This window comes from Astatotilapia calliptera, chromosome 5, assembly GCF_900246225.1.
Source record: "Astatotilapia calliptera chromosome 5, fAstCal1.2, whole genome shotgun sequence".
NCBI classification, from domain to species: Eukaryota; Metazoa; Chordata; class Actinopteri; order Cichliformes; family Cichlidae; genus Astatotilapia; species Astatotilapia calliptera.
Genome location: NC_039306.1, coordinates 30,282,575 through 30,299,907, shown reverse-complemented (window position 1 = coordinate 30,299,907; position 17,333 = coordinate 30,282,575). Strand labels below are relative to the sequence as shown.

The window sequence follows — 17,333 nt, the reverse complement described above, 5'->3', positions numbered from 1 at the left end:
ATCACTAATGAAAAAGTGGTAACATGTGGTAAAATGTGGATGTCACATAACTTCATTATATATATATAGTAACCAAAATCGTCAGGTTGCAATAGTCATTTTATTCAGCACATTCTACAGAACAAACCCAAATGTTTGGGTTTACTAAACAGATCGATAAAATAAAGCCTGTACGTGGTCGCTTTTTTTCTCTTTCACATTCCTAAATGTGGACGGCTATTCAGAAAAGAAAAGAAAAACACCACAACTTACCTTGACTCCAAATTCCGCCACTAAACGTAGGATCCAGTGCCTGTCAAAGTCGAGTCTGTCCTCACTCCCCACTCCTATTACACTTTACGTCCCTGTGAAGTTCAGAGAAATAAAAAGTACTTCTACAGCCGATTCTAGCGCTCCTGCAGCCTGTGGTACTGTACCATCTGTTGTGCCCGTGTGCGTCGAGATCTGCACGGAGAGCAGGAGAGGAGATAGGAGGAGAAAGGAGGGGAGGAGGGGAGAAAAGGGAGCGAAGGGTCCGGAGCGCACGGCACAGCGAATAGGACACAGTGGGTACGGAGGAGGGGGGGGCGCAGAGACAGGAGTTAATCTCAGATATACTGATAAAACTAAGAAAAGCGGAAAGAAAAGAAGTAAATTAAAAGAAAAAAGGTGATTTTAGGGTTAAGCGAGTTGAGATGTCGCCTTCAGATAGGTTCACTCGTTTGTAACCTCGAGTGATTGATTGACACATAAAAGCAGTGTGAACGTATTATGCGTGTGTAAGTTTGCTACCAGCAACTGTGTTAACAAACTTAGCCGTCAGAACGGAAGGGAACGCCGGGTGTGGGTGATGTAATGACACGAATAGAAAAAAAAATGACTCTGACCGATGTGCTGGCAGCAAATCAGAGCCATGAAGCTTCTGCTATGGCTCAGTGTGATGGACTGATTTACTTTGATTTACCGAGTACGGAAACAACACTGACAGATTTAATGATCTTTATATTTTTTAGTGCATCACTTAAATACAGATTCAATCAGTTTATTTTTTAAAATCCTTCTTAATTAATGTTCTAGTGCCTCCTTTCAGACTCCACACCGTTTAGGTGAAGTAAACTCATTTGTACCATCGTTTGTTTGCTTGTTTCTTGTTCCGTGTTAAAATGTTTTCTCCTTTTTTCTTTTTCCTTCTTTCTTTTTTGAAATAGAGGTGTTGATCCAGCTGTGAGGTTACAGGTTGACTTTTTTTACAATCGACAAATGCACTTCATTGAGACCTGCATTTATGCCCTTTAAAGCCCATACAGGTGTATGAGCACATAAACGAGGAATTGTGAAAAAGAAAAAGAATTCTTACACGAATTGTTTTTAAATCTGTAAATAATGGTGATAAATAAATAAATGATAAGTATTGTGCAATCACGTGCACCTCCAGACATTTTTCATAAGTGTGGCCATGTGGGGAGCGACTAAAAGTACTGGGATGGCACACCAAAATTACAAATTGAAGTTTTACTGTACTGTTGTCAAATATAGATTACTTGAAAAATATGTCCAAAAAGAAAGGATATGAGTAGTTAATTTCCTGCTATTAAAGATGATATCACTGAAAATAGGTACAAATGACAACCAAATAAGATTTTGAAATCCATGATAATCTGTTTTAATAGATTCATTGACAGACTGACTGAATGGAAGTCCCAACCATCACTTTAATGATTCTTAGCAGAGCTGAGGAGAAGCAGCTGAAGTTATAGTAAAAGAATGCCATCACATCACAAAATGATCTTTTAAAATCTCTTAATTGGAGAATGAACTACGATCTTTAGTTAATTCTCATGATTATTCTGTATGTTCAACTGTTTAAAGTTATTGCATTTTAACATGTGGAGTTTTCTGTGGAGATCTTTATAATCCCTTCTTGTGGCTTTTTTGTGACACAACTGGCAAAGTTTTATGTTTTATTCAGTAGGTATTGCATCAAACCATTTTGGAGTGTAGTGCTTTTTGTGATTATATGACTATATCTTTAGTATAAAGGAGTTCCACTGACAACCGTACAAAGGTGATGGCAGAGATCTCTCTGGGTCACTGCCATGTCAATGAGTACAATGAGAAAATCTGTTTTTTTCTTGGTTTTTTTTCGTCGCTGGGATGCAGGAACCTATATGAAGCTAATTCAAGAATCTGACTGTTATTGGAGATGAAATGTTGCTCTAACATTCTAAAAACCCTGAAGCATCCTAATGTCCACAAACATTAGAAATGAAGTGTGGGGGGAACATATAGGCTAATGGAAAACCTGGTACTGAAAGCAACAAATGGATGGAGACAACATTCAATGCTCCATATGTGCTCACAAATAAAAGGCCAAAAGAGTCCAGAAATTATATTTAATAGAAACAAAGATTTTTAATAACTAATCTAAATGAATTACTCTAAAGACTCCCAACAAACAGTTTTACAAACTGTTCTACCACCTCGTGCAAAAAGAAATAGATTCAGCAGAAATCTGCTGAGCCAAATAAACCTGAAGCTTCCCACCCAGGACGAACATTTTCGCTGCGTCGCAGACAGACCGTTGACCGCGGTATCACTGGGTGCCATCTGGAAGTATTGAGAGAAGCCAACATGTCATACTGGTCATTTATAACTAATGCCAACTGGGATCACGAGTTTTCAGCTGTTCACGATGTGCTCACCAGCATCGATCACTCTTACGATGGCGTGGCAGAGGAGCTTTGCAGCAATGCGAGGTCATTTATTTCCAGGGATCGGTGCACTGTGTTGAATAGTTTTACCTCAGCCTTCTCAGAAGCATGTGTTATGAAACACTAATCTTTTTTAACCAAGCGTACGTGTTGATTTTTATACTTCTAGGTGATAATAGTTAAGTTTGACCCGTTTGACCCTGTTGATACACCCGTTACCTGTTACTTCCTCTTTCTAGCAGACACGACACTGAGAGCAGTCTAGTAACTGAAATTTTGATAAGAAAGCAAGCCAGGATTCATCAAGAACTAAGCATTATTTCCTGAGCTGCTACAAAGTTTACCTGTTTAAGGAGATATTAATATACTTCTTATCTCTCTCTGCATGTTCACGAACAAAGGAATAAAGCAAAAAAAAAAAAGACAGGATTTATAATGCTGAGTGGCACAGAGCAACATCTGACACGTTTAACAGTTAGTCACTTTGTTGTCAGTCACGACTACACCTGTGATGTAATGAGGCAAAGCAGTAGTTAGTGCAGAATGTAGACTCAGCTGTCATCTCGACTCAGAGACAGACGAGAGTCTCGGGGATCTGTCGCTACAACATCATGTTCTTCCTCATTGTGCTGCAGTCTCAAAAAATGTCTTGGAGTCGACATCGTTTCTTTTTCTGCTGATACTTTTCATTGTAGTGCACACTTACTGACACGTGTTCTTAAGGTGGAGGACCAAGTAGCCTTTTAATTCATTTACAGCATGAAACTATGAAGGGTTTGTCCTGCATAGTGTCCATATGAAGCGTGATTATCATATTCTGTGTCCTCCCTACTCACGCTTTTTTCTTTGTTGTATTTCTGTCCCTAATTATCTTCTCCGGTCGTTATTCACGGCGTGCCAAGTACTTTTGCTCACAGACTGTGCTGTTTTGCCGCAAACGCCTGATATCACCACAGCATCCGTGGCCTTGTAGCATCACGGCGCTAAAGCTGGAGTTGCTATAGCAACGGGTGATCAGAGGGGTTATTTTTCTGTGTTCGTGAACATATTGAGGAGATGATGGGGAAAAGATGATTTTTAATCAGTCATCAGCCTGATAGCGTTGTGCAAGCGCAACCCCACAGCACGCCAGGCATTTTAAAAGCCTGCAGAGTAATAAATGTCAACCTGTTATTGTTCCTTAACTCCAAAACATGCCAGGACACTGAATCTGATGTAATCAGTATAATATGTCGCTGTGATTTTTTTGGTAGCCATCCATGATTAAATGGTTCCTCTGGCAGCAAACTGCCACAGAACAGATTCTCCTGAAACAAGCTTTTCAGATGACGCGAAATCATGAAGGGCGCAGTGTGATTCGGTGTGGCCCCTGCGGAGGGGGTGCTGCTGTCACTTGTAAAGGTCACAGCTGCAGGCATCAACAGCAATGTAAGTTTTATATGATTATTTAGCAATTGAACATAATCACTGCAGATGTTAAGGTGATTGCAATGCACTTTGAAATGCAGTAAATTTAAGATTTTTTGGCAAATGTTTGAGTGCAGGGAAGACTGTGAGGAACAATATGGTAACAAAACATAGTTTATAAGTAATTTTGTCATAAATGAGTACTATAGAGTACAGTATTACATTTTTAAAACATTACAAACAAATATGATACAGGCTATATTATTAATGTCAAATCCAGTCATGGAAGCTTTAAGATCCTCAGTTTTTCTCTCTGGATAAGAAAGCATTATTCTCATTATAAATCATTGAAAGAGCAAACCATGTGAATTTAAACAATTCTGTGGATTCTGTCATTGCAAGTCACATCTCTCCAGAGGAAAGCTGATCTTTTTTAAAAATTTTACCTCCTCCCATCACAGCCCATCACAGCACTTAGAGGACTCTTTGCAGCCAGTGGATTTATCCACTTGCCCAAGATTTTTTTTAGCATCCTACATCACAGCTAATGGTGAAAAAGAAATTAAAATTAGAACAACCAAAAGGCAGCAGAGGGTAAATATGGGATCTGGTTCTCACTGTGTTACATAATGATACTCTTGAATAACGTCAATGGCAAATGATTTGAGTTGCAAAGAAGCAATGAGAGAACCTGCTGACCTCAAAGGGCTTTTTCATTTATTTTCAATACACTCAGCCAGAAGTGCCTCTGCTGCTCACGTTAAAATGCACAAATCAAAATTTGAGACTTTGCAATGTGTCTTTTAATCCTTCATAGGGTTTCAACATGGTAATTTTTAAATGTGTCTGAGTACTAAACAAATCCCAGTGTGCCAGGCTAGATCTAATATTTTATCAGAAGCAGAGAGATTTTAACGTACACTGAGCGATGTAGTGTAGAGTTTAATTATTAGATAGCTGCAAAAGATGCTTTTTGTTTTGTTTTTTCTTTTCTTGCTAAAATGAAAAGCCGATCACAGGGAGCCTTATTCACCATTCCTCTCTCGTAAAGCTGATTACGCTCCAGCAGGTGAGTGTGCTGGCATCAAATGTTTAAGTGCCAGAGCTCAGAGGGGTTTTCAGTGCAGGCACACAGCCAAGTGGAGAAGCTGTTCAGCATTCAAATGTCTTCATGTCTGTTTATTTATGGCAGGTACTGTATCGGTACTTGCCAAGAGTCTCTGTGCTATTTCTGGTTCCCCTGAAATAACAAACAAAGGAAGCTCATTTTTTTTGCGAGGTGCTTTGAGGGCCACATTTAGATTATATGAATGGAAAACTATGGTCACCATAGAAATAAATGCTCAACATACGTTATTACACAAACCTGTTTCAGGCATCAGTGCACCCACCTCTTCTTCCCTGGACAGCTGGATGCATTGCTTTGCCCTGTTTCTGCCACTTGTGTTCAAGTTTAACTTTCAAGCACCGCCTGTTAACCAAAGCGGTGTTGGCTTTCCGTGAGAGTGATTTATTAAGTTCTTATCAGAATCGTACCAGCATGGCTAACACAGAGAGAGTTAGACAACCATTCACAACACTCACATTCACACCTATGGGCAATTTGGATTCACCAATTAACCTAAGACCACTACGTGTGGGAGGGAGTACCCAGCGTGAACTCACACAGGCATGGGGAGAACATGCAAACTCCACAGATGGCACAATTGAACCCTTGACCTCCTTGCTGTGAGGCAACGGTGCTAACCACTGGACCACCATGCTGCCTGTAATAGATTCATTCACTCACTCATTCATTCATTAGCATTTATATTCATAATTTGCAATCACCAATGAACTAAATAAACATGCATTTCAGGAGGAAGCCTGAGCACCCAGAGGGAACTTGGATGACACTCAGCATCATGTTTGGAGGCTGAGTTTTAGCTGGTCCACAGCAAGCATTTATATATGTCTGCAGAGGCATTCCTTCAAAGAAGCATGTACTCCAACAAGAAGCCAGCCTCTGACACAAGTCGTGCTTTCCTTAGTCCTTATGCATGTATAATGTATTCGCTTTGGAAAACAACAGTTGTCATCACAAAACACCAGCTGTGGACATCTTTATATAGGCAGAGGCCCTGCAGCTGATTTCTTATTTGGCATCCGTTGTCCTCGGGCTCTCTCTGTAGGCAAAGTCCAGGCAAAGTGGTTTGAAGTGACAGCTTGAAACAAGAATATAGATGCAACATAGGATTGAATTGACACAAAAAGTAAAATAATGCAAGTTTACCATGCAGGGGAATGAAAACTACAGGGAGGGATAGTGCGCTTCAATTGGTTTTATCATAACAATGGTGTTTCAAAGTGACTTGAGATGTGTCCTGTGTCTGCAAAAGAGAGAGAGGGAGGGAGAGAGAGAGCATCTGAGGGTTACTTCATCATGCATTAATTATGACAGGATTTACTTTTCAGAGCAGTTTTTATATTCTTTTATTTTTATTATAACCAACTGCCAGGGGTTAGAGGCAAAATTCAGTCAGTGAAAAGCTTTCTTCCCAGGAAATAGTTTTTTCTCATCTATCAAAAATAAAATTTAGATGAACGTGATTAAGTTTTCAGATTCAAAAGAAAAATGATTCTCTGTTGGAAATGTTTTAAAGCTCATCCAGCTAGTAGGAGCCCTAGTTTCAAAGCTCCTTCTTCAACAGGACCCCCTTCATATCCCGAAGTTTGCTGTCAGTGATCAGTAGGGATGTTAATAGCTAGCTATTGTTCTTGTGTCCTTTTGAAGGGAACAGGGCTTGATGAGTCACATTCAGATTTTTAACAGTATCCTGCAATTCTGCTGAGCTACAGTAAAAGTCACCAGCAGTTTCCTGTGCCAGACTCTTCGGGTCCATCTGTCAGACTGATATCATACCACGAGATCAGAAGGGCTGCCAAACATTGTTGTAATCCTGTTTTGCACAAGGAAGTAAAACGGTGAAATAATCCTCTGCCAACAAACCGATGGATGTAAATTATCATAAAAGGATGTTTGATTGTGTTATACATCATCTTACCGTATACTGTTTTTGTGGGATAAACCTAATAAAGGCCAAAAGAAATAGTGCTCTACATCGTCATATTTTGAGGGCAATCAAAACTGTGCAGTTATTTGCAGCCAATGAAAAGAATGGCCACTCAGATCCTGATTAACAGTCATTACCAAGTCAGCTTTAACTGAAGGACTGAACCACTCAGAAAACCCTGGATTCACACATTTCCACTATTACCACTCGTGTTCTGTTTTGACTGCCAGGATCTAGTTAAACAGCTTTCCAACACTGAACTTTCAGACTATGAAGAGTTCTTTGGAAAGGGCTAGCATGTGAGAAGGATGTGGCGCTCGCTGCTTGGGGCGACCATCTGCAGAGCCTCTGGCGAAGAGCAGGTCATCCATAGTAATAGCTGTTTCTCAGTGCCATGCTGCTAAAGCCCCTCTCAAGGCAGAGAAGCACATGTGTTGCAGTTACCTCCTAGCACGTGGCATCATCAAGCAGAAAGAGACATCTTTGTGGTCCATGTGGTTCGTGGGCCAAAGAGCCACCTATCAAGTACCTCCAGCCTAGTTTATCTAGGAATACAACTGTTAGTGCTTGAGAAGTAATGTATGGAAGCCCGTTTCCGCCACTAAAAAAAAAAGGATCCATAACTCAAAACTTTGCGTTATTTTCTCGAATTTCCGAGTTATTTTCTTGAAATTTCGACATATTAACTCGAAATTTCGATTTATTAACTCGAAATTTTGAGAAAAGTAACTCGAAATTTCGAGTTAGCGCTGCCAATCAGTAATCTACGTGAATGACGTCATTTCCTTGTTACCCGGAAGCTGAAGCCCTCAGCTACAAATGCTACAGCTAAGCTACCGGTATTACATCCAGTCGTGAATGCACAGATTGCTGAGTGTTTTCAGCCTGGCTACACAAATGATGAAATCCCTGTGTTATTAGCTGAATCACATGGTGTTACTATCAGCAAACGTACTCGTGAAAGCGCCAATTTGTTGGGATCCGTTTTTGAGTGCGCATTCCTCTGCGCCATATGCTTCCGGGTAACAAGAAACCGACCTCATTCACGTATATTTTTGATTGGCAGAGCTAACTCGAAATTTCAAGTTATTAACTCGAAAAAACAAAAAAGCTAGTATCCATAACTCGAAATTTCGAGTTATGGATACTAGCTTTTTTGTTTTTATTTAGTGGCAGAAACGGGCTTCCATAGTAATGTCCTTCTCACTGGATTAGCAGGTATTTAGTCAAAGTCCATGTTAAAAGAATGCAGTAAACTATGATGGTGAGAGTGTGCTGATTCAGGTTGCAGTGCAACACGAGGTATAATCCATTAAGTCCACTTTGAATGACAGATCAATGAGGTTGAAGCTTTCTCAGATGCTCAAATTTGTACAGACACAGTTAATACTGTGAGACAGGATTTCAAACCACTCAGCTGTGGCAAAAGTTCAAACACATTCCTGTTTGTTTGTTTGTTTGTTTGTGATGTTAACACCCGATTTGCATCCCAGGAAACAGAATGAATGAAACAAATGATTCAAGGTTTAATGCAACTTTAACTTTTAACATTACTGATCTCAAACCACCATAATACTCTGTTTAGCCTGATGCTTGTTTTATGGTATTGCAAAGGTAATTTGCCTAAATAACCAGTATGCAACCAGTATGCTAACTTTTGCCAACCCTGACTCTACTTAGAATAATCATTTTCCAAAAAAAGATTACATCATTTCCACATGCTCATTTCTAAGCTACTTATTTGTTTGCTAACATACAAAATAAGTAAGCTCAGAACCAGATATTCTGACCATGCAATAACCAACTACAAGCGACATTAACATCAATTATAAGCCCTCAAATGTATTTGTGTTATAACAGAGGCTCAAGCTTAAATACATCTCAAGCACAATAATGAAATAGAGAATCCAAAGATAGGAGCTACTGTTGTCAAACTGTTTTCAAGACAGCGTTAAGACAAGGAGGGGGGTGGGGGACTGAATACACAGTGCATACAGGATTGTAGCTTTCAGTGACACTGAATCTGCATATGGTAAGCAACTTGCTGGGCTTTGTAGTGCCCCCAAGACAATAGTGGTGCTAGCAATGACAAAAAGAAGTGCACAGGGATCTTAAACAGTAGGAATATACAAATGGTTGTAGTCCTGACCTGATGTGCAGCGTTTCAGGGTTGAACACTAAAATCTGCTTGTTCTCTGAGTGTAGCCATAGACCCTGTTTGAGCAGAGCTGGAGGTGCCAAAGGAGATGGCCAAGTATATATTAGCTGTGGTGTTTCTTGTTATTGTAGAACATTTATGATCTTATCCCGAACATCTATTGCAGCCTTTGCATGGCAGTGTACTTAGAAATCAGCCTTTTGCTGCCACACTAGTACCCTTATGTTCTGACTATTATACTGTTAAAGTAGAATTATAGTTGCTGCTGATGTAAAAGAGAAACATGATTCTGTTAGCAATATAACTATTCCATTTGGAGAAAATGGACTTGAGTCCAATCAGATGCATCTCTTATAAATCAAATTGTAAAATTCAGAAAAGAAAACTCCGGGGGAATAAATGTCCTGCACAGTTGCAGCTATTACAGTGAGTCATGCTCACTGTGCTGTGTAATGGCAGCATTATAAAAAAAAAGTGTCATTTTCAAGCTGAAATAGAGGTCGGGTTCTGATAAAGCTTTGAAAGGCAGGTGTAATTTATTACAGTCTATAAGAAGGCAGAACAGTCGTGAATCGCCATTTTCAGGTCGTGAGTTTCTCCTGATACAACCAATCTTGTTAACGCGCCTTTATTTTCTATTAAACTCTGATCAAGTCTGCAGCATGACAGTTTTGGGCTCATACCTGAGGTCATGTCTGAAATTATAGTTAGATGATCTGAGTTGCCCTACTGTGAACTACTTCTGAATCACAGCTACCTCGCCAACAGGGGTGCTTCACAGACAGATGGTTTCCATGGCAACATTATTTGATAAGCTCTCTCAAAGCGATCAAAAGGGGGAATAAAAAGCCACCTACTTAATAAGTCATAGACTGGTGAGTGTGACTCTATCACTGCTTTGTGAAATTTGGATGTCAGTTTTTGCACAATGACAGCGGGTTTATTCAGGTGGAGGGCAATTATGTCGCTGTGAATCAAAATCCAATTGCATTTGGTGTACACAGCTCTCATATCGAAGTGCTTCCACTGATGCGCCGCCAAAAAATCGCACAAAGACTAAAGTTATCAGAGTTATGAATATGTGAGATAAATGATAATCAGAGTTAAGTTTGCTAGATGGAAAACAGAAGTTTAAAAATACTTTTTTATCTTTCTGCAGCTTATTATGTTTTCACTTGAGGGGCTGAATTTCAACCGAAAAATGTATGGGTCAAGATAAGTTTACCCAGCAGCTGCAAGGCTGTGAAAATCGTACATTGTGTCGGTGTGTGCTCATGCACCCTTTGTCTCCCTCTCTCCCTTCCTCTTATTTACCCTGTCTAATATGATTTATGATCTTACATAGAACCGAGAAAATGTTTGCATTAGATCACTGAAAGCATGACCCACATTTATATGTATCTTTGTCATATCTGCCACAACAAATCACTCACTAATCCTATATATACCAGCGTTAGACATGATTCATAAGCACCAACAATTAAATCGAACGATTACAGATTGGATGACACAACTTTATTTATGCATGCATGGTGACCTACAGTACAGGGCCCAGCATCATTATAGGCTGTTGAAGTTGGGTCTTGACAGCCTGGTTGCATAATCCTCATTGTTATGTCCCAGTACCTGCAGAGCAGAAGTGATTGCAATAAAAATGGTGGGAGTGGCAAAGCAGGCACAGGGTGAGGCGAAAAATCAAGCTCCGTCTCCCTGATTGAGGGCATAGAACCCAGCAAGGTAAATGTGATAACAGACACCACAGAAATGTGTTTGTGTTTGCATGCATGGCAGAGCAGCCCAAAAAACTTTGTAAAGCACTTCCATGCAAGCTTGAGCAAAAGAGAGTTTAGCTTCTGTTAAAGCCATCTGGCACCCCTTTGATAAGATGCGACTGAACTGTGTCATATTTTCTTCAGCTGGCTTGTCCATTAACACTACAGACCATAGAGGAGACCGAGACAGAGAGCGGCACACAGTGTGTGTGTGTGTGTGTGTGTGTGTGTGTGTGTGTGTGTGTGTGTGTGTGTGTGTGTGTGTGTGTGTGTGTAAGAGCTGGTGGCTGTGGGTGTGTGGGTAGGTGGGCGGTGTGGGATAGGGGCACTCAGAGAACGACAGGGAGAGTAAATGTCATTTCAGAACCCAGCACCTTTCCGCTAACATGCCACCCTCCTTTATTGTTTTATTCCTTTTTCAGATGCAGTGCGAGGATTTCACACTAAAGCATGAGGAATTCCTGAAAATGACAGCTAGTTTTACACATTTTCATCAAGTCTCATCAAATTCTTCTTTTATGTGTATGTAAAGCTTACAAAGCAAGTGATGGGGGATAGAGTTTTTAAGAGGCTATTCTGCTCGTGTGTGTGTGTGTGTGTGTGTGTGTGTGTGTGTGTGTGTGTGTGTGTGTGTGTGTGTGTGTGTGTGTGTGTGTGTGTGTGTGTGTGTGTGTGTGTGTGTAACAAAAGAGATGAAGAGGATTTATTTGTAAGAAAGAGAAAACAAAGGAGCAGAGGAGTTGACCTAAGGGGAGGACACTTTTTCTGCACTTAATTGCTAGCAGTCTCCCGGGATACAGAAGATGATCGTGTGGGCCTTATTCAGGACAATGTTGCAAAACCTCAGCCTGTTTGGCATTTTCTCATTTAATAATGCAACTGTGTGAAAAGTACAGGAATTTTTAAGACAAACAACTTCCAGGACTATTCATGAATTTTTGAGCAATATGTGTCCATAGACACGATGGATCAGCAGTTCTTCTCATCCCCTTCAATTCATGGTTCAGCAGCTGGAGAAGGCTCCCCATCCCCAACCAAGTTGCTGTTTAGCTGTCAAAAGTCTAAGTGAGCAGAGAACACTGGATGAATGATGTGGGGAGTGATCGGTGATTTTATTGACGGTGAGATGAAGTTCAAAATGATTCCTATTCCTATGAGATCATCGAATCTGTACTGTACTACACTGCTTCTTATCACGAGCATCCCACGGTGCCCGATGAGTCTAATTAGAAAGCAGATACAGACGGAAAGCAACGTAAACATGTGCTTGCAGAATGATTTGGATGAATTTCAGCTCGTACTGGGTGTTCCGGAAAGTGCCAACCTTGTCACACAACACATATTTCATACTTAAACAAATTCAATATGGCCCTGAGTAGAATCAGTGTGTGAGCAAATTGCACAGAAGATAATGTATCAAATAACAGGCTAAATCCAATTTCACAAACACATCCCCTAGAGTAAGATTCTGATAACTTGACAGCTAATCCTTGCTTTCATGCACTCATTGAGAGTATGAGAAGAAAGAGGCAGCAATCCCTTATTGTTAGATGGAAAACATGGAATTTTTATGTAAATAAGCTTTTATTTTGTCATTATCCTTCCACCAAGTTCTGCTTGAAATGGATTTTCTATTTCCAAATGTACATCTTTCAGTAGGAGTCCAGGTTACACAGGTCACCTACACTAAAATGGACTTAAGCATACACTTACTGACACGCACATATTAACAGATGAGTTTCTCATTTATCTTTGTATGAGTGGGGGTAATCTGCATTTAAAATGTATTATACAGATATCATTTTGATTATTGATCCAAGTGGTTGATATAGAGCATATCTATAGTTAGCAGTGATAAACAAAAAGTAAGTGCAATCACTTTACAGATGGAGCTTTCTTACATATTGTCTTGATGCATCCTCAATCATCCAGGTAAGTAAATCTTTCTTACATACATTGTTGGATATTTTGTTGGCAAATAAATCTTGTTGCTGTTACACATCTGCTTGAAATCCACAAGCTTGTCTTACCCTGTGTGTATTCTCATTGATTGCTCTGTCATGTAGAAGTCCAGCATGCGTACCTGTTCGCAAACTGTATGGTGAAACTTAAAAGTACCTCAAGCCAAAGATCTCAGTTAGTTACTAAAGTTATGTACTTTGCTGAAAACAGAAAACCTTGAAGGGACGCAAGAATATGGAGAGTTATAAAAACAGATGCCTTCAGTAACACTAGAGTTAAACAGTTGAACTGTAATGGAAAATGGATCCTAATGTATCCCTCTAGTTCAGGGGTGGGGAACTCCAGGCCTCAAGGGCCGGTGTCCTGTAAGTTTTAGATGTGTCCTTGATCCAACACAGCTGATTTGAACGGTTGCGGAGACTTTTTAGTCACACCATTGAAAAAGCACTCTAGAGCCCTGTAGAGGGAATGATAATCTTAAAATGTAGATTACTCAATAAATGCCCTTAAAATTCACTGATAATATTTTATTGACTTATTCAAAGGAAGTTTCTATCTCAAAATGTATTTTCGTGTTTATTCACAAATATAAATCCGTTTCCACACAACACAAAAGGTGAAAAAATGGACAACAATCAGAAAACATAAATGTAAATTAATTGTTTGTTTGAACAATATGATTTTCTACAAAAAAAATGTATTCACACTATTAGCATTTGTTTTCAATTAGCTAGCGTCCTCCCATTGCTTCTTTGTTAGCTTGACCTGCGTTGGCTAGCAGTGCTGGAGACTGCTTTGCAGTTGGCTAGGATGTAAATAGCTGGCTCACTAGGTACATAAGGTAAATGTAATTTTTAGGCAGAGAAAGTAAAACTTATTTCAAGATGTTTATTCAAATTAAAAATGGGAGATCAGGATCAGACGGTGATTATATTTTCTATTAAGTAGTTCCACTCGCTAATTTCTCCTTTGCTGTCTATAAATCGGAAATAATCCTTTATGTGTTCCTACCCCAGCTGTGGCAACTCTATTGTTTTTTTTATTTTCAAAAATATTACAGGAAAATGTGTGAACTTCTATTCAGTTAAGTAAGACAAAGGACAAAATGGGCCAGAACGATCTGGAATAAAGTCCCACCACCTTCAGCTAATGAGAACTTAAAGGCAGTTTAAAAGAAAATACTGTCAAGCGAGACTGTTTATTATAGAAAGCAGCCTGGCAGTCCTCCCAGCTGATGCCTCTGAGGTTGTTAAGGAAGTACATGGTTTACTCTTTACATCCTTTCTTTCTTCTCATGGCTGTTGTGCGTTCATGTTGCAGAGGTTTATGAGGACACATGTGTGGTACTTCAGTATCTAGCTGTTACTACAAGATAGATGCAAACATAAATGGAGTAAATCTTTTTTTACATGCCAAGTCATTTCAAATGCATTGGCTGAAAATGGTCAAATAAATATAAAAAAAAACACGAACTGTTTTACAAGAACCGTTTATGTTTTTTGAGAACAGTAATTATCAAAAAACATAACTTTTGTCTGTTTTTTCCAAGAAGAATAAGAAATAACACGTGATTTCACTCTGAGTTGGAAAAAGACGCAAAGGAGAAATGACATGAGAGGAAGATGAGAAGTTATTGTCAATGCCAAGTTGAGCATGTGAAATTTAATAGACTGGAAAAGGCTGGAAATGTCGTGTTTTGTATGGATGAGGTAAGTACTGGGTCTGCAATACTTTCAGGGAAAAGGCACTGTCCAGCATTCTGGTTTTGATACTGACAAAATCTGACAATTTCCTCTGGCTACTCCGCTTTCATATTTTACCTGACCACCTGCAAGAGAGAGGAAGCATTACTTGCTGTAGAACTACTAAGACTGCGCGGAATACTGTCCAAGATACTGCTTATGGAATTTTTCATACACTGTGCTATTGTCAAACCTCATTCTCTTTAGCCCGGGGATATTTTTACTGGCTACTACAGTCGCACAGTTTCGTCAGACTCAGCAGTGTTGCTTAGATTATTTACCAGAAAAGTAATACAATTAAAATACAACATTAAGTTAGCTTAAGAATAAGTCATCCGGAAGCACAAAAGTAAACAGACAATCCACAAGAATTTCGCTAACCATTGTTTATGCCGAGGCCAAGCATAAACATGGCTGGAGTCAACTTACTGGGTCACACATGAGGAGTCAGGAGAATATAAAAAACACATAACAATAGTAGCTTTTTTCTATATTATAAATTCTCCTGTTTCATTGTTTTCTTCCCACTTCTTTTATGATGACCACAATTTCTTCAAATACCAACTTTCGCCATATTTGAGCAATAGATAACAACCGTGCTCAAATCCTAATGGGGCAACAGGCAGCCAACCCCAGACTGGCATCATATTTGTCCCATCTGTTTTCATTGCCAAAGGCTTTGGGCATGCGTATGTCTGTTTTCCCACACTCGAGGCCCACATGCAAGTGTGAATCTATCCCTGCATATCATGTTCTCGAACCAAGAGAAAAGAATACAGATGATTTTATGATGTTCTTTCAAGCAGCCCATCCAGCTTAGTAATGAAAAACAACAGCGCCAGCATGATTTAATCAAACTGTTTCATGAAGTCATAAATAAAACTATGAAGTTTTCTGCTGTCAGGAGGTAAGACTGCTCCCCACTTGCCCCAAAACAAGGCTTGAAATGACCTGTATCTGGACAAGATTCTGAAAACATTGACTTTGCATGAAACATCTCCTCAGTCTGTTAAAAAAAACAAAAACAAATGATAAAAGTGGAACAACCTCAAACTCTTAGTGACCACTTTCAATTGTGAGGCGATTCAACAGGTCAGCTGGTGGGAAGCACGATCTAAGTAAGCAAGTAAAACTGATTTATAAAGCTCTTTACAAAGACATACTGTCACAGAGCACTATACAATTAAAGTAACTACAAATAGTAATAATCATAATAAAATAGAAAACAGCCACAGACAGAAAGTCTCTGTCCCTCCTGGTCCTGAGTTTTATAACAGGAACCACAAATAAATGATGAACCTGAAGCAGCAGCGTGTTCAATAAGAAGCTGGGAGAAATAACCTGGAACTTGTCCATTTTCACTCTTCTATCTGTCTCGCCTCTTTGTTGTTCTCTATCTGTATGAGTTTGTGTGAGTGAACAGGTAACCACACTTTTGTGTTTCAGGGGCAGGGTTTCATTTGGTTTCCTGCCCTCTGGTCCTGTAAGTAATGAGCTCATCTGTGTGTAATCATCTGATTCTGCTACTTAAGATTTAGGAAGACCTTCAGTTGATGCCTGATTGTCGAACTAATGCCGTTAGTGAATCTGGCTCCTCTTGTGTGTATGCTTGCTTTGTTCTGTGCTGAGAATATTTCTTGCCTCTTTTCTTCTCTGCACAGAAACCTGGATGTGAAACTGAGCGACTTACTGAGAGAGAGAGAGAGCCTTGTGATGGAAGGAAACTGTGGATTTGCTTGTGTTTGAATTGTGGACTTTACTAACTGGAAACTCTTTAGCCTCGAGCCTTGTGATTGACTTTGCTGTAAATAAACCTGCTAACTTTTCTTCAGAGTCTCGCATCTTGAGTCCAACCCATTCGCTTGTTTATGACACATTTAGTGTTCTGGATGTAAGTACAAGATTTTAAAACCCACTTGCTAGAATGTGTAAATACTCTGGCAGCAGCATTTTTTATAGCTTAGAAGTGTGAAATGATGAGTTGTCTAAGCCAGTAAGTGGGACATTAGAGTAATCTAGGCACAAATGAACTATTGTCTCAATTCCACTGAGGAGACTATAGCTCGTAATTTAGAAATGTTCCTGAAATGAGAACTAGATTTTACATGTAAGACAAACTCCAAAGGAATCAAATAGTATGAACCCTGGACTTTGCAGATGAGTAAAAAGAAACAATCAATTATTGCCTCAGACTTTTCGATGCTTAAAATAATTGTTTGAGTCTGTCACCAACCCGGGTTAAATACTCAGCTATGGTGGACAACGTATCCAGCTGCTGCCGCTTAAGAGACACGTGCAACTGAATGTCATGAGCATACAAATAAGAAAGGTCACTAAAAGAATAAATGATGCCAGCCAAAAGGAAAACTGAACTCTGTGGAAACCCAGAGATTAGAGGAGAGCAGACTTTTCTTGCCCACTCCTGTCAGATCAGTGTAAGAAAAGACAGTCTAAAGCTGATCCAGAGGTACCTGGCATAAGCTTAACCCTATTGAGTAACATATTATGGTCAAAGGCTGCACTGCGATCAAGTAACATGAGTACAGACC

The 17,333-nt window shown here is 39.6% G+C and overlaps 1 long non-coding RNA gene across 1 annotated transcript; it reads right to left on the bottom strand.

Annotated features, from left to right (window-relative positions):
- Positions 1-5,673: 5,673 nt before the first annotated feature.
- Positions 5,674-7,828, bottom strand: LOC113021735 (uncharacterized). Its single transcript, XR_003272342.1, has 3 exons — positions 7,595-7,828; positions 6,370-6,466; positions 5,674-6,262 (listed from the first exon to the last, which is right to left on the bottom strand). It is a non-coding gene; the product is annotated as an uncharacterized LOC113021735 (long non-coding RNA).
- Positions 7,829-17,333: the final 9,505 nt, after the last annotated feature.